This window comes from Puma concolor, chromosome B3 (assembly GCF_028749965.1).
Source record: "Puma concolor isolate L17-30 chromosome B3, mPumCon1.1.hap2, whole genome shotgun sequence".
NCBI classification, from domain to species: Eukaryota; Metazoa; Chordata; class Mammalia; order Carnivora; family Felidae; genus Puma; species Puma concolor.
Window position 1 is genome coordinate 21,189,500 of NC_141672.1, and position 19,356 is coordinate 21,208,855.

A 19,356-nucleotide genomic window follows, 5' to 3' on the forward strand; every position below is an offset into this window, starting at 1 on the left:
AAATTGTAAAGAAGGTTAATACACTTAATTGGCATTTAATAAGAGAGCTGCAGCAAGTTAATTGGATATCAATTTACATAGTTCATAAATGTCACTTCTTTTAATAATTGAGCTCATTTCCTCAAGATAATGCTCATATAGTTTATTATGGATTATTAACATATATACATTTTTCTGTATAAAATGTGTTGGAGTCTTCCACATACACCTTATCAAACAAACATCGCTTTCTTATTTACTCATGTTTCTGTCATGGGCAGAAATGTAATGCATCAGCAGTCACCATCACAACTGAAATCCTCCTAGTTGGCCATTTACTATTGTTTTCTAAAGTCTGCAGAATGCATCTAGGTAAAATGCAAACTCCGCTCTTCATACCAAGTTCTTTAAAAAGAACTTGAATTTATTTCTTTCTCTTAAGCATCATTAACTTACCTCCATATGTAAGATTTTTCTTCTTGCTCTCTCTTGGAGTCTTCTCTTGGAAAATTTTGTCCCCGCAATAACTGCTCTTTAGTTCCATGGCCTTGGAGATGCTGGGTAAAGATTTAAAAAAAAAATAAAGCTGACTCACAAATGGGATCTCCTTCAGTTCATAAGTCAGCAGAGAAGGAAAAAGTTAAAATATTCTAAAAATCCATGATTTCATCAGTAACAATCTAATAAAGAAAGGAAAATGATATTATGTCACAAACTTGGAAAACCAGGACCATATCTATTGGTCCAGCCAGACTAGCTAGATGAGGAGTCAAAAACAATTGCTAAAACTGTGTCAGAACACGTAGTTAATCTGAACTCAGCAACTCACATTAAGAACAAGATGAAAAATAAATGAGCTGGCAACTCTTCAAACCTTGCCTGGAACAAACATAACCAAAGGAACAGAAACAAATTCTGCAAAGGAGCTCCCTGCAATACCAGAATTGGATTAGACATTGGTGACAATTTGAATTCAATGAAATATATATAAAAAGAAAAATTATGCATGAAAAAGTATAATGATAAAAAAAGAAAGTAGAGCTAAGGGAATGTATTGAGCAAAAACATAAATCTAATAAACACACTGGAAAAAAAAAACAAAGAACAGAACAGACATGGAGAGAAATCAAATTAATGGCATGAAAGAAAAGCTTGAGACAATTGCTGTGAAGGGATAAAGAAAAAAAGAATAAAGTAATTAGGAAGAAGATGATAAATATAAATGCCATTTAAAACAATGTAACCTATACTTCATTGTACCCTGAAATTGAGGGCTCAATATACTTGTTATGGACTGAATGTTTGTGTCCCCCTAAAATTCATATTTAAGCCCTAAACCTCAATGTGATGGTATCTGGAGATGGGGTCTTTGGGAGCTGATTAAGTTTAGATGAGGCCATAAGGTTGGACCTCTGTGATGTGATTAGCGCCCTTATGAAAAGCTTGCTTGCCCCTTGCACAGTGAGAAGGCATCTGTCTGCAAGCCAAGAAGAAAACCCCTATTAGAAACTGCAGCCTGCTGGTCCTTGGTCTTGGGGTTTCTAGTCACCAGACCTATGAGAAAATAAGTTTCTAGTAGGTTTAAGCCACCCAGCCTGTGGTATTTTATTATGGCAAATCTAGCCAACCAATACAATATTAAGAGATAAGTTATTCAGAAATAGAATACAGAAATAGTGTTACGACATTAAGTAATTGAGTCTATATGGTGAAAGCATAGGTTATACATATGATACCAAAAAATAATTCAAAACAGTCAATATCAAAACATCCCATAGCTGTTTAACTTCAGAAGTAAATAAAAAAAAAAAAAAAAAAAAAAAAAAGAGCAGGTAGGAACCAAGGAAGAGAAAACAGACTTTGTATCTAAAAAGGAGTGCCATACTCTAGGACATTACTTTGACATTGAGGTAAACCCTGGTTAACGTTGAAATTCACAGAGGAAGAATGTATTGTTCAGGCCTCCTGTTGGAAAATCAAGTCACCCATAAGGAAAAAAATTAGATTACCTTCAGACATCTGTTCTGTAGTCAGAACACAGTCGTTCAATGCCTCCAAAGACTGGTGAGGGGGAAATGGTATTATCCACAAATATACCCAGTCAGGTTCCCTTTAAAAGAGAAAAGCAATAGGGGTGCCTGGGTGGCTCAGTTGGTTAAGCATAAGACTTTGGCTCTGGCCACGATCTCAGGGTTCATGAGTTTAAGCCCTGCATCAGGTTGTCAGCACAAAACCTGCTTCAGATCCTCTGTCCCCTTCTCTCTCTGCTCCCCCACCCTGTTCTCTCTCTCTCTCTTAAAAATAAATAAACATTACAAAAAACCCAAAAGAGAAAGGCAATAACCAGACATTTCAGATAATAAAAGTGAGGATTTACTCCATTGGGGTCATATGAACAGGGAAGGGAAGGGAAGGGAAGGGAAGGGAAGGGAAGGAAAAGAAAGCCAAATGAAGATGAAATCAAGTTAAAAAGAGATGAACTGAAATAAATAATTGAAAAATGATGCACAATGGTAAACCTCAAATTAATTAAATACAAAAATTAAGATTAAACAGCTAAGAAAATGTGGTTAAAGAATAAATATAAATATTAAAATCTCTGACAAAACAAAAAATAGCATCTGTATTAAAAATGGGTAGGTAGAAAGGAAATGAGGTGGGAGTAAGTATAAAAAAAGCAAATTAAAAGATCTTTATGTCAGGGCATTTATTAATACTGTATAATGAATATTCAATTAAAATGAAAATACTTCTAAGTTTTTAATAATCTTTCAAATCTTTTAATCTTTCTTTTTTCTTGAAGGATCTTTCAACAACTATATTGTGTCATGAAACCCTAATCTTGCAATTTGGTAACTTCTTCCATTTTGATTTAGCTTCTTTTTTCTTTGGTTAAATTCAAATTAACTTAGTAAAGTATATGGTACTGTAACAATAATAGGTAAAATCTGATCCAATTCTTATAATTATTTTTGTGTCCACATATCCTTCCTACCCATCCTTCTTTTTGTATTGTGGCATCAATGAATGTCGAAAATTACGAAATTTAAATTTTAATACTGGTTATTTTAGAGTAGAAGGATTCTAAATAATCTCTTGATTCTTTCCTTGTACCTTTTTGCATTTATCAGAGCATGGTAATAAACATATATTGCTTATATACATTATTATAAAATAAATATATAAATCAAGTAATACATTTATCCTGATGCTACCACTAACTTCAGTGACATTTTAATAGGTGTCATTTAACTATATGCAGATAGTATAAAATACATGTGAGAAATTTAAATAGAAAATTCTGAGTTTTAGGAACTTTACCTGCATCCGTTTTATTTCTCAGAATCTACTCATTACAAATCTCATCTGCTGGCCTACTAAACGTTTTTTGATGTGCATCTAGAAGCACTTTTTTTGTTTGGCCTAACACTGATTTTAGTAGCTAAGTGCCACAATAGTGAGGAAGGAGGGACACTAATACAATCTTCACAGTATATAAATGTGTGTACATCTGATTAATGTACAGACTGATCAAGGAACTTTTCACTCTATCTATTGGGGTCCAGTTTTGTGGTCCTGAGCTTCTGGTATAGATAGGACTTTCTTAATGATTCTGATGAGACGATTCCCTAGGATTTTTGTGCACCTGAAAATAACAAGTTTTTTTTTTTTTTTCAGTTAGATTTTAGTGACTATATGCTATTGAAAATCTTATGATAGTCCCATACCCAGGATTTCCCAGAAAGCATAATCTTAGTTCATATTCATGAAGCTTCTCTGTTAATATCTGTGATGTACATTTAGTTATGCCAGCATCTTTGGAAATATACATAAATACATAAAGGCCTAAATTAAATCTGGCAGGTGTCAGGGATGACAGCATAATTTTATGCTAAAAATTTTGAATTTATTTTATAACAGAGGGCCACTTGAAACAACATTAACATTTCAGTGTTTCTTCTGTGACCGACTGAACCTTCCCTTCTTCACCAAACACATTATCTCTCTAGGACACAAACTTCATCTAGATTTTCCAAACTCTATACCATTGTTTATGGTTACAACCCATCTCATCTATTAGAACCCCCTCCATTTTTACTGAGGCTCAAATGCTACCTCGTCCTAAGAAAGCCTCCTCTCATCTCTCTTTGGAATTAGTTCTTCCACCTTCAGGGTCCCCAAAGCAATTTTTTCCCTCAGCTTCTGTCCTAATACTGCACATAACTGTCTCTTCTGTAAAATGTAATTTCCTTGAGAGAAAGCACCAAATCAGATTACTGCATTATCTATAAATCTCATCCAGTTATTTTTCACTGTAAATGCTCAATCAACATTTTTAAGGTACCATATGGTATATATTAATTTAGGGTTAACTGTATCTAACAGAAAAGTACATATTTAAAGCATAACCAAATACAGTATATTTTCAAAATTCTAAGAATCATCTATTGTAATTACACAAGTTACAGTGCATGACCTTCTATAATTCATGTTTTCCTGTCCACAACAGCTAATGAGCTAAGAATCTCACTTAGGCACTGCTTTGCTTTACTTTTTACAATTCTTTTATGTGACTGAAAATTTCACTTCTTTAAAAGCAGTCTGCAATTTGGCTTTTTTTATTAATCCTCTTATTAGCTCTATGGCCAGAAAAATACAGTTAGTAGGCCACACTATAGCACTATTGCTTAACTGATTATAAGATGGACATCAAGGGATTTAAAGGCCACCATTCATTCTGGAAATGTCTCCTTAGTCTGCAGTATACCTACTGTTTGACCAACGCAGCTGCAACATATCTTTTTTAATGGTATAATTTGTAACTCCTGTGACAGAGGAAGAGCATTTCCTGTACTTAGGAAAAGAGTTCACTGCCACTAAATTAGATTTTTTTGAGCAGCCCAAAAAGAAATGATCCTAGACAGCATCCCTGGATCATTGATTCAACGGTGATCAACTTATAGGGAATTGGCCTGTGTAAGACACAACAGATACGTGATACACTGATTTACTGAGTTTTCATTTGTTGAGAGAACCAAAGAAAATGAAATCTGCCACAGCCATTTGTTAATTTTTGCCATTTTACCAACCAGTGAATTTTCTATAATCAAAGGTAGAAGTTATCTGCTTTGGGTCCAAATCTAGCTCCAAAATAATGTTTAAAATTTTTTTTAATGAATTTATTTCCAACATTTCAAACTCAAGGGATTATACACAGAAACCCATTTTTTCTTGCTTTTCCTGAGAAATAAGACTATTTTGAGACATGGGTCTCAGTTTCCTGTATGTCAAAAATTTCAGAGTTGGATAACAAGAACCCTACCTTCAGAATGCCTTATACTCACCATGCCTTCTTGCTGAGGCCAAAATTCAGTTACATTGAAGCTGCTACTTTTCATTTAAAGTAAATAGACTTGTTTTTCTACAGTTTGAAGATTTACAGCAAAACTGAGCATATAGTACAGATAATACAGTTCCCAAATACCTCCCGTATGTACATAACTTCTATTATTAACATCTTGCATTGATGTGATGCATTTGTAACAACTGATGAATCAATATTAAGACATTATTATTAACTAAAGCCTATAGCTTAAGTTCAGGTTCATTGTCTGTGTTGTGCAGTTCTACCTTTGGGTTTTGACAAATGCATAATGTCCTATATCCATCATTATAGTAACACACAGAAAAATTTCACTACTATAAGAATCCCTTCTGCTTCACCTATTCATCTTTCCTCCCCTCCTCTAAATCTGTAGCAACCATTGATTTTATTTATTTATTTATTTATTTATTTATTTATTTTTTTACTCTCACTGGACTGTGGCCTTTTCCAAAATCTCATATATTTGGAATCATAAACCGTATGTAGCCTTTTCAGATTGGCTTCTTGCATTTTCAAATATGCTCTTAAGGTGTTTTCATATCTTTTCCTGGCTTGATAGCTAGTTTATTCTTATTGTGGAAAAACAGTCCATCATATGGACGCACCACTTTTTAGCAATTATGAATAAATATAATATGAATATTTGCATACAAATTTTTGTGTGGACATAACATTTCAAATTAACTGGGTAAATACCAAGGAGTGCAATTGCTGGATTGTATGTTAAGACTATGTTCAGCTTTTTAAGACACTGCTAAACTTTCTTCCAAAATGGTGGCACTATTTTGAAGCTTAGCAAAAACACTCATTGATTATCTCATAGATTCTGTAAGTCAGGAGTCTGGCGTGTATTAACTGGCTTCTTGCTCAGGGCTTTACAGGGTTGAAATCAATATATTGGCCTGGCTAGCATCTCCTAGGAGGCTCAATGTTCTCATGAAGCTCACTCTGGTCGTTGTCAGTATTTAATTCCTTGCAGTTGTAGGACCAAGGTTCCATTTTGCTTGTTTGCTATTGGTTGGGGATCACTCTCAGCTTCCAGACACTGCCTACAGCTCCTTACCACATGACCTCCTCTATAGATCCTCACACCGTGCCACCAGGAGAATTTCTCTCATGCTTCAAATCTCTGACTTTGAGAAGAGCCCAGCCTTTTTCAAAGGCTCATTTGTTTAGTTCTGGCCCACCTAGAATAGCTCAGTTTTGACTGACCCATAATCAATTGAATTGGGACCATAATTATATAAGCAAAATCCCTTCATTTCATATGTAACATAGGCTAATTATGGGTGTGAAATTCATCATATTCACAGTCCTATCCTCACTCAAGGGGAAAGGATTACATAGAAGCAGGGGAGGAATTCTGTGAACCAGCTCAGAATTCTGCCTAACCCAAAGAACAGTGAGTAGTATGAAACTGAATAACATTCATACAGATATTTTCATATGTGAATAAAGGCTTCACATATTTGGCCTGTTATATACTAGTTAATGTCACCTTAATGAACCTGCAGACATTTAAAGCAAGCTAATTCCTGACCTCCTAATTCTGTCATATTGGCCTAATCACTATGTGTACTTTTCACAGAGAAAGAAAACAAATTGCTTTTACCTGAAACATCAGTTACATTTTTCTTATAAGCCTTTATCATTTATTGCATAAACAGTAACACAAATTGCTCACCATGACCTGACCCCTCCATCTACTCTTCTCATTTAAAGATAATAGCATTACATATTTTGATGATTGACAGAATAATTTCTCTCTGTATATGTCCTTCTACCAGTATGTGTTAGAACTTTATTAAACCAAGCAGAGTTTTCATATAATCCTAGATTTTTTAATGCCCTGTTGTATGTACACAAAGAATGAAAAATGCCCCTTTGCCTGATGGACCAAATATCCTCCCCAAAACAGGTAGGTTCTCTCTTCCCTTCTGACCCATTTCCTATCCTCTGGATATCCTCATGTACCATTCATCTTGCATACTGAACCACAGAAATTTAATTGCATCTGTCTAAATTAATTAGACTCTACTGACAATTTAGCACAAATAATTTCAGTACCAAATTCTATGAAAGTATATTTATTTTTCACATGACGCTCCTCCATCTTTTTCCCAAAGAAAAAAAATTACTTCTCTCAGTATCCCTTACTCTACTCCTGGTTGTGATACTTTGCATTTTTTGAGCCTGCACCTGTCTCCTTCATGGGGATCTTAAGGGGGGCTTACATACAGTCAGACTTTTAATCAGCCAGTAAAGGGATGCTGTCCCCATAGCTCCTCCAACTCTTGGTTGGAAGGGAGGTAAGGTGAACTCATTCATTAGAGAAGCTTCCCCATGACTTCCTGTTGTTTATAATCAACTTGTTTGAAAGTAACATTTTTAGTGATTTGCAATGATTATCAATTTTGAAGTGATTACCAATCCCTAGAGAAAAACTAACTCTAATGGAGTATTGATTTTTAGGTTTTTTTTTTTCTTCAGCATCTCTGCTATCTTAATCTTTCATAGCAAGATGAAATCAAAGAAGCGAATCTGTTCATAAATGACATGGTGATATTTGGAGTAGAAAAACTATAGGCAAGAGCCAAGACAGAAGAAGGAAGAAAAGCGATGGGAGTTAAAAATGAAAGCCAAGGGGCGCCTGGGTGGCTCAGCTGGAAAGCTTCCAACTTCTGCACAGGTCATTATCTCCTCGTTTGTGGATTCGAGCCCAGCATCAGGCTCTGTGCAGACAGCTCAGAGCCCTGAGCCTGCTTTGGATTATGTGGCTCCTTCTCTCTCTGTCCCTCCCCCACTCACACTCTCTCTTTCTCTCTCTCAAAAATAAACGTTAAAGAAAAGAAAAAAGTGAAAGCCAAGACTGACTGGATTCAGACTATTATTAAAATGTTCCCAGAAAAAAGCAAAAGAAAGAAAACTGTCTAGGTAATGAGAAAGTCATGCTCAACCAAAATACCAGTCTTAACATAAGAAACTCATGTGACAAACATTAAAGAGTATACATGTCCAACATTTTTAAAGCTTTTTAATGTTTTTTATTTAAAATAAGAAAAAAAAACTTTTTTTTCTAGTTTTTTAATGGCTTAGATTAGACTAATCTATTTTTAGAACAAAAATAATTTCTTTAAACTTGGCTTATTTAATGTCCCTTCCAACATTTCCAGATCTAAGTCAGATTCTTCATGCCTTTTTGACAAAGGAAATTCCTCTGCATTTGATTGAGCCATATGCATATGAAGGAGCCACATAATCCAAAGCAAATTGAAGAGGCATTAAACCTCTTCAAAGAATGCTTATTTACAAAACAATGAGTTAGTTGTTTGGGGAATTAAAATATGATTATGAGATAAAATGAATAAAGTTCATTTTCAAACTTGGAAAGACCACAACCAAGCAAATATTAAACAATCACAATTAAATAAAAGTACATGTGAGAATAATTTATTGATAATTATATCCTTTTTCATCTCACTAAAAAATTCATTTATTAAGACTATGGTATAAAAGAGAAATTTCCAATCATTAATACATGTATTCTAAAAGTGATTTTTTTTTTGAGATATTTTGTGTAAGAACATTGAAGATGTTCTCTAGCTCTTTACTCAGTGTGGTTCATGAACCAGCAGATTTGGCATCACCTGGGAGCTTGCCAGAAATGCTGAATTTCAGACCCTACCCCAGATCTACTAAATTAGAATTTCATTTTAACAAACTCCAAGATAATTAGTATGCACATTAAAGTCAACATATAGAAAGCACAAACTAAATGATCTCAACTTTAAACTATATATAGCTTAAGCCTTGTATTATTTACTTCTTATCAATGGTACGTAGCAACTTGCCCAATAATAAATGTGTAAACAATCAAAGGAATGAATAACTGCAGATTGTTTACTGAAACAGCTTGTTAAAATGACTTATTCTATCCATTGATTTACAGTGATCCTGTATGTATCTCATGCTTACATTGCATCATTACATCTTAGCTTAGTGACATGGTTCCTTTTTATTGTGGAAAGTGGTGCTTAGAGAATTTATGGAGAATATAAATATACATAAGTATTATTTATTTTTCATTATGGCCACTTTTGGAGTCTGATTAGGAAACCTTAATTTTTTTTCCTGTCCTGGGCATCTAGAACAAATTATGCTCATGTATTACATCATGTATAGTCCAGAGACCAATGCTAGGGCCAATTCTGTATCAAGTGCCAGTATTTAAGAGTGACTATAAATACCAAAGACAATCTTTTGCAGTTTTCTCAAATGAATAATTGAATTTAATTTCCTTTATAATAAATCATTCAATTTGAATAGTTTTATACTTCTTAAAATAGAGCAAGCATTTGACCTTTTAGCCATCACATGATTTTATATTTAGTCACTTTAATTAAGGAAATTAAATTCATTTAGGGAAAAATTTGAAGGAAAATTGTTCAACTTAATGATGTTTGAGTTTCACAATATCCAGCCTGGGGAGCCTGGAGTTTCAATATCCAAAAGACACATTAGCCTATCTCTTGCCAGTTCAATGTCACCATATCTAACATATAATCCCAGTGCTTTTTCACACATTTTCTCATATAATCCAAGTGCTTTTTCACACACTTTCTTACCCCTCTTATAATAATCTTGAATAAAAAGACTGCTGGCAAGTACAATCTTTTTCGTGATTGACATCTAAAATTAGTTACGCATAACCAACACATATCTCAAATTAATCACTGATTTTAATATTAACATTCACATATAACAACAGGAATTCAGCCCCATTTTCTGCCTATAAGTTGGGGACAGCTTACACATCAACCATGTTTATTTTACTCTTCCCCATATTTGTTGTGAAAACTGATATCCTAGCTATTTTCTATTGGGGCCATAGAATTTCAGAGACCAAAAATAAGTGCTTTAAAAAAAAAGCTTTTAAAAAATGTAGGCAAATAACTCTATTTTCTATAAAGAAGTATTTATATTTATCTTATAAAAGGAAATTGAGATTTGAAGATAAAAAGTGAATTGCCTATGAGACTGAAAAAACAAAACAGATCAATATGCTGCCTCTCAAACTGTATACATAAAGACTTTATTACAAATAAGTCAATGGTTGGAATTCTCCTAACGAAGGGCTTCTCAGGTTTTCTCATCATTATTTTATTATAATGCTGACTAAAAATGACAGTGTGAGAGGTTCAGTGTGACCATTTCAGCCAAATAGTCTGGAACTAAAGAAGAGTGACTCTGACGAAAAGAACTACAGAATGGCACAGAGAGAAACACACAAAAAAGTCTTCACAAATCAGTGATAACACTGGATGAGATTTTCAAGAACAGGAATGGAAACTAAGGCAAATAACAAACTGAGAGGCATTTATTCAAACAAATCACTGAAATGCAGTTTTAGCTCATGGCTGCTCCACACTATCCCTTTATCCTCCTCACCAACCTCCACATGGGCACAGTAATGCTGGGACAACCAATTAACACCGAAAGGGGCACAAAACCTCCATGCCCCTGGGTGTTGGAAACCATAGCAATGCCAATGGAAAATGAATGGAAAAGACCAATAATGCACCAATCCTGAGGAGGAAAAACAAGAAACTGACAGACTAGCCTGAAATTGATCAGGAAACTCTGGGGAATGAGACAGACATAGTGTGCTTTGATACATTCACATATAACTGCAGAGCTCTAGAAGGCTGTGGACATGAGCAAAGATGCATACATTCTTGTGACAGACTGGAGTGTTATGTATACATCCCTGCTTGAATGTAAGACCATATGCAAGAGCAGAGAAGATAAGAAAGAGCTCAAAAGAAAGATAAAACTGGGGAGCATTTGTATACTACTAGAACACAGAATGCATTCCCCAACCCTCAAACGGGTCCATCAGCAATACTCCGCTCCATAAACTCTAGCCATCTAAATTGCTCTAGACTCTCAGTAGGATATCCTTAACCCTAGGAATCTTGCAAGCTCTGCAGGTTTCCATTACCTCAAAGATGGCCTGGAAACCATCTTAAGTTGTAAGCTGAAACAATCATAGTACATACCTCATTTGTTCCCTCTCTCTCAGGGTCACTGTTTTAATCTCCTCATGTCCTGTGTCTTGAAACCATTATCTCATATATTCTCTGTTTTGTTGTTATTACTGTTTTAGGTAGGACATTAAATCCAGTTGCTTGTTACTTCAATTTGGCAAGGGAAAAAAAAGCATTTCCTACATCCTTTTGACACTTTCCCGTTACTTTTTGAGCATTTATTTATGGGTCCACAGGATCTTTCCAGACTCATCTCATATTGTCCTTTCCTAAGAAGGAGTCAGCCATTTCTCCAGGAGCCCTGGTTTCTTTTATTGGAAAATGGATATTAAGAAGACAAGATCTTGGTGTTAGCTGTGCTCACTGGTTATGAGATGACATTTCCAGTCTCGTAGCTGTGTCTTAATAAGTTATTGGATATTTGGTCTGGAGGCCTTAAAGATTTTTCCTTTCTTATTGGAGTTGAATAATTTTATTAATATATATGACTTGGGGTTAATCATTTTTGGTTAATTTTTCACAATTATTCAGATGTTCTTTCAATACATTCACTCAAGCCTTCTGTTACCTGGGGAATGATCTTGGTTTATGGATTTAAATATTTAAATGTATTGTTTATTCTTCTTCAGGGCTTTCAATTGTATACATTATTTCAATCAATTAATTATTCACCACTATATTTCTGATTTGTTTCACTTCTCACTTTAATTTTCATGGTTGTATATTTAACTTTCTTCAATGTCTCTTACTATATTTTCTATTGTAATCTATTCCACTTAGTCTATTATTGTCTTATAATTTACCTTTCATATGGAGGTGATCATGTTTTTTTCCCAGCCAACGCTGTTTCAATCAATCTGTTTTTTAATTTTTTTTAATTTTGAATTTGTAATTCAAAATGGTTTCTAATTTCCCTAAATACATTCTGAGTATATAAAATCAGTTTTAATATATTTAATTCAGTTTGCATGAGTGAATTTTATCAAAGGTGTATCATTCCTTATTTTATGTTTTCTTAAGTTTTTGTATTCTTACTTAGTCTCTATCTATTCATTTTGTGGATTTGAGGTTCTTTACAAGATTCCTAATTCACTAAGATGCCCTTCTATAAGTACAGGAAGTTTCCATTTGTTTAGTTTACATTATTTTGTTTGATCCTAGAAAGATAATTAAATTTACTCCATTTCTTTGTTCTGTTTCTTTATTTTTTTCAGTGCCCTCAAATTGCCACATTTATTTCTTTTGCTTTTAACCATTTAATTTCCAAGTGACACCTATTCGTAACTTTTTACCACTTAAGTTATAAATCTGAAAGACGACCACCTCATATTGCATGTGTTTTAAGCTCCGTAAGCAATACTCTGACCTAGCTGGGAATTTTTCTTTCTTTCTTTCTTTCTTTCTCTCTCTCTTTCTTTCTTTCTTTCTTTCTTTCTTCCTTTTTTTCCTTTTTTTTGGTATTCTCATATATAAGGTAAAAGTGATCTTTATGGAGAAGTTAAAGAGCAATTTGAAATATGCTGATAGGTCCCCTCTTCTCTTTTCCCTTGCAATTTTTCTTAAATTACCCTTGTTCATGACAAAGATTGCAACAAGAGTATGAGGTATGAGAGATTGCTGGCTGGGATTTGGTATTTGTTTATTTTCACCTGCATGAAAAGTTTGGGCATTTTTTGTCTTCCAGTGTTTTGTTTTCTGTTTTGTTTTGTTTTGTTTTTGTTTGTTTGTTTGTTTGTCTTCCAGTTATTTTCAAACCACATTTTTTTGGTAGTTTTATGTGTTCTCCTTGATGTTCTGGGTTTTTTTATTTGCTGTTCGAAGGATATTAGAGGACAGATTTAGGTTGCTGTCACTGTGTTAGATTCCCTGGTTTTTACTTATTTATAATATTAAATACCCAAAATTCAGATTTAATTTCGAAATATTAATTACTGGTACTTTTTTTATGGCTTCCTTCAGGGTTACAATACTTTTGTACACATCCTTAGTATTATCAAAAGTATTTTAAATACACTTTCTTATATAAGTTCTAAATACTTAAAATAACTACTCAAGAGCTCATGATCCATAACATGTAACTAAATCTTGCTAAAACTTACCCATCTTTTAGCTGCTGTCACCTATGTTAAATGCTTGTTTATTTATCATAATAAAATTTGTTTTATATTGTCCTACAAGTAAATATTCTAACTTTGATATTTGGCCTTCTTTACTAAAATTATAATACATACTAAAACTTGTCACACTGTATTTCTCATATTAATGTTTTTCTTTAAAAAAATATTTCATGTTTTTTCCTTCTACACTTATCTTTAGAAAGTGAGAAGTTCTAATTTCTCTTATGTTTGTATTCAAATGAAGTTAAAAATAATTCATTTTAGTGTTGGTATCTTTTTTATAGTACAAAATTTAAAAACCTTTTGAGATTTTTTAGACATTCTTTTAAAAACAGCACATACCACACTATTCAATGAGAATCCTAGGAATTAATTAATAAGTGAGAATCCATCACTCAGTACAATTTAACTTTGATACAATACCTCATTTTCGAAGGCACTGTGGTTACTCGTCTTAAATATAAGACAGACAAAGTCTTATGTATATGACTACTATTTACCCTATCTTCAAGGGTAAATAGTAGTCATATAAATAATATCCTAGCTCAATAAAACAGAAACAAATCACATGCTCAATGAAGAGATATAAAAAAGTCTGAGGAAGCCCAAATGCCTAATTTTGACCAAGCAGATATCTTTGAGCTTTCAATGATAATAGACCTTGAAAGTGTTTGCAGACTAGAGAGTAGAACAAATACCAAGGTAAAGGAATAATAGGAGCAAAGAACAAGGACACCAAAGATATATATTAATTCAGACAAACAAAACAACCCCGAATGGTTTTCATATCTTGTAGTTATGGTCTAATTGTGGAGGACATCGGATGTCATGCAAGAAAATTTAAATTTTACATTTTTTGTCAGCGAATGATTGTTCATAAAGAGGTTTAAGATTGTTTTTACATCTAAAAAAATGTTTAACATTTATTTATTTTTGAGAGAGACAGAGACAGGATGCGAGTGGGTTAGGGACACAGAGAGAGGGAGACACAGAATCTGAAGCAGGCTCCGAGCTGTCAGCACAGAGACCGACACAGGGCTTGAACCCACAAGCTGTGAGATCATGACCTGAGCCGAAGTCGGACACTCAACTGACTGAGCCACCCAGGCACCCCAGACTGTTTTTACATTTTAAGAAAATTAGTTTGTCATCAGTGTAGATAGAAAGTTAGAAGTAGAGGCAAGGGAGTCAGGAAGTATTATAATAACACAGAGAAGAGGGCATAAGCATTGTCTTATGAACACAGGTTACATTCTTGATCCTAAAATGGATTATTCTGCTCTTACCATTTAAGTTGAAAGATAAATTATAATTCATTTTTTTAATATCATAAAATATTTATACTTCAGAAATACAATTGTATATGTTAAATGAAGAGCATACTGTGTATATATTTTCACACTTCAGTAATAGTAATTATAAGCCATCCTCTCAAATTTTAATCAGAGCTATGGCTTATTTTTTCAATCCACCATGTCTTGTAATATAAACATAAAGACAATTAGAATCATAACATCAGGGAGAGTAACCTTGGAAATGAGGACAGGGTGACAAAAATAATCTTGCTATGTTTATTCTAGTCATTTTTATTACACAATTTATCCTTGTTTTTAAAAATAACTAAGCATTTTATAGTCATACTATAATCAAGAGTTTTAATTATATATATATATATATTATGTATTATTTGCATCTTAAACCACTCAAATTTGACATAGAAGTTTGAAAACAAAATGTTAAATGGTATTAATATATGTAGATATTCAGAATTTTCAAACAAATGATGCTCATACATTTTACATAAAACTTTCATACAAGAAATTAGAATGCACAATTGATAACAGTGAGAGATATTAAATTATGTTTAAATTGATAATATAAGAAGAATCAATCACCTATTACCCTTCTGGTTAATGTTTCAAACGCGGTCACAATCAATGTGCCCATATACCACTTTAAGATAAACCAGAACTTCATATATTTCAAGAAGGAAGTACAGCATAGAGGCTTAAAGTCTCATATCTGCTGTGACATCACCTAGATTTTATTCCTTGCCATGCAAATTACAAACTTTGTACCTAATGACATGTAAACTTAATCTCTCTGTGACTTAGTTTTCTTGACCATAAAATGAAGCGGGGGGCGGGGGGGGGGGAGGGAGCCTTAAAGGTTTGTTGCAACAATAGAATAAAATGATATATATAAGACCCTTAGATTCATGCCTGGTGCACAGTGTAGTGATTACTAAAGTTAATATTAAAGAGGAAAAATACTCAGGTACTTATGGAATCCTGTAATTGCAGAACTCAGAACTAAATAATCCATTCTTAAAACCAGAATCTACAGTTACTTACAGGTTTTACAGTTTCCTTATCATCGTTCTTTCTCTTTCCTTCTCTTTCCTCTGCATTGCCTTTTAGAATGTGATCACCTATGATCATTAGAATTTTTACTGCACAAACTGTTTGGTTACAATGCTACCTGAGATCATATTAGGTTGAAGAGATCACAGGATTAGAGAGAAAACCCCATTTATAAGGTACTGACTACTGACTCCCCCCAAAAGCTAAGTTTATTAGGTTTACTGTAGTAACCTAGAACACCAATTTAGCAGAGTCCTACCGGTATCCCAAAAGTGAAAAAAATAGGGAAGGATGTGTATAGGGTTTTTGAGCCTAAGCTGAATTAATTTAACATGCACTTGGGAAGTAGGAGAAGAGATGGAATTGAGTAAAATTTACTGGTGGACAAAGCAGGATGAGAGTCTTGAAAAGCACCTTGATTTTGGCTCAGGTCATGATCTCACGGTTGTGAGATCAAGCTCCGCATTGGGCTCCATCCACACTGAGAGTGGAGTCTGCTTGGGATTCTGTCTCTCTCTCTCTCACTGTGCCCTTCCCCCACTTATTCTCTCTCTCTCTCTCTCTCTGTCTCTCTCTCTCTCTCTCACACACACACACACACAATAAATAAACATACATACATAAAAAAAAAGAAAAGCAATGTTTCATGAAAAAGTTGTTAGTCACAGTCTTGAATGGTAAACTCATTAGTAGATTCAGCCTAATCTTTGAGAAGCAGATATTTCCAGAATCAAGCAGCTAAGTTAATTTTACTTGGTCTCAGTATGGTTTAAGACATGGCCATAAAATATTCCTGATCCCAGAACTGTTTAACCCAGGGACAGTGAATTAATTACATTTTCAAAAGGGAAGCATATAATCTAGAGAAAGAAGCAGAAAAAACATCCACCTGAGATAAATCCACAATGCTCATGTAGAATGGTTACTGTGCAAAGCACAACCAGCCTATCACTGGTAGTCCCAATTCTGGGGAGCTAGAGAAGGTCCAAAATGTCACATGGGAGTAGGCAGAGAAGACTAGGAGAGACGATAGGAGATTAGAAGAGTTCAAGTGAAGCAGGTTTGTAATGGAAATAGCATCTGAGATTACCAGCAACCTCTAGAAAGAAGTGGCCATGGCCAAGGCCAAGGGCAAAAAAACTCAGATCTTCTCTGTAAAACCCCTTGCCAAAAATGATCTCTCCTTTTCTGAACACCTATTGAAGTTATTGTTGACAAAATGCATTAGGAAATTAATCATACTAAATGCTATGGCTTATGTTTAAAAATCATGATATTTATGAAGTCTTTATGTATTTTATTATTCATTTTTAGCATCTTTAGTGTAAGTATATACTCCAAGAACTATGCTATAAATTTGTATCTCCAATAATACTTTAGTAGTGTTTGATATAGAGCATGTAGTAATAAATGGTTATTGATTACTTGATTGGAAAGTAGCTGTTTAAAGAGAACTTCACACACACACACACATATCATGAATTCATGTATTTTTACTGTGGCTCTTTGCCACGGTAGATGATCTAGGCACCCAGCTCTCTCCAAAATAGAGTCTAATCATTCAGACAGTTCTCAACAAGAAAGAACAGCATCAAGCAAGTGATAGAACGCAAATCTGAAACTGAGGTGGTTAGGTCAAAGGCTCTGCTTACTCTATTTTCATTGCAACAGCTTTATACAGTCAGCTTCAATGTAGAAAGAAAACTACAACATAAGAAATTAATCAATCTCCTGTAAGTCAGAATGACTAGACTTGAACAGGTATTGGTTGAGGCAAGGGTTTTCTTCCATTTCCAGAAGTTTCAGTTACATATAGTTATAAGTCAATTACTGGAAAAGTGAGGAAATTATAAATGGGGAGAAACATTTTATTTAAAAAACTCATTTATTAGAAAGTCTTGTAATAAAGTAATATCCTTTATGATTATGTTTGGTTATTTCCTCATCTAAATTGGAATTGTTTCCTCATTCATTTAGTCTAGACACCGAAAACTAAAAGAGGTACTAAATGTAACCTCTAACCTGAATTACAGTGTAGCAAAATATAGCCTATGCTGTATTACTTTGCTATTTATTTAGCTGCTGTAATAATGCACCCCTGTGTTAGTTCTGTCCTAGGTGAAATGGCAATGTAAATATTTTATGACCCATTTTCTTTCTTTAGGGAAATCAGTGAAGTGTCTGGAGGAGAAGAATAAACATGTAGAAAACTCCAGAGAACAGTATCATAAAGTAGTTTTAAATGATTTGTAATAATGGCTGCACAGAAAGCAATTAAGTCTTTAAACTGAGAGATGCAGGACAGAATAGTAGCAAGGTCATGAGGAAAACAACAGAAATGACAGCACTGAGACCTGAAGGTCAGAGAGCTCTGGGTTCAATTCAAGGACCTACCACTTCTGTAAACTTGGGCAAATCATGTAAATTCTCTGGGCCTTGGGTTCCCTATCTTTAAAATAAAAGATTAATTAGTTTTTTTTAGCAAGCCAAAGATGTAAAAGTTAAATGACACAAGTCATTTAATATATTAGATACTATACCTACTACACAGGAAAAACTCAATAAACAGTAACAATTATTTAATTACTTACCTCCTACTGTATACCAAGCACTGAACTAAAAGCACTTTAAATGTTTTATTTATCTTTTTCACTTAATCATAGGAAGATGGTTCCTTATGAGATAGGCATCCTCAATTTGCAGATAGGAAAACTGAAACAAATATAGGAAGTCATGTTCATCTAATGTAATAAAGGGAGGAAACAACTTTAAATACAGCTTTTTTACCCTCATTCAAGATCTTGCATTCTTAACTATTTGTTAGCAGCACCTCTTATTATCATTGCTAAAGGAATGGTTGAGTCGACTTATAGATGAATATCTACTTATTGCATCCTAATATAACAAAGATGATGGTAGCTTTCCCCATCCAATCTTCAAAGCAAAAAATAGGTAACTATAAAATATATCACATTTTTCATCTTTCATTTTGAGGAACTCATTTCTCAGATTCTGTCTTGCCACATACCAGCTATCACATGTTGATCCTACTCTTTTTCTGTTATCTGTCCATAACAGATTTGTGACTTATCTTTTTAATTTCTTTGAAGTCTGAGGTCTCATTTCACTCTGCTTGGGTCTTTGGGTTATAACAATTGTGAAGATCTGAGAACCTCTGTGGTGTTGAATAATTCAAATCATTATATTTTCTAAATCCAACTTTAGTACAAAAGCTAAACAGGAGTTTGCAGACTCATGTCTGCTTTACAAGCAAATTACGAATTATTTCCACAGAAAAAATTGTATCTGACAGGCCAAAAAAATATGCAAACACTGTTCTCTTTAAAGACTGACAAGTTAATAATATACTTATCGAGTTCCATGAACATTTTTTATTTTGACTTTCATCCATCTATATATCTTCATAAGACTAGAATGCTCCTTAATTCAGTAAGTGGCTAGGG

The 19,356-nt window shown here is 33.8% G+C and overlaps 1 long non-coding RNA gene across 1 annotated transcript in view; it reads right to left on the reverse strand.

Annotated features, from left to right (window-relative positions):
• Positions 1-374: 374 nt before the first annotated feature.
• LOC147579792 (uncharacterized) overlaps positions 375-19,356 on the reverse strand; it is a 182,941-nt gene continuing 163,959 nt past the window's right edge. The window contains exon 3 of the long non-coding RNA XR_015251814.1: positions 375-536. This is a non-coding gene — a long non-coding RNA (uncharacterized LOC147579792). The remainder of the gene's footprint in view (positions 537-19,356) is intronic.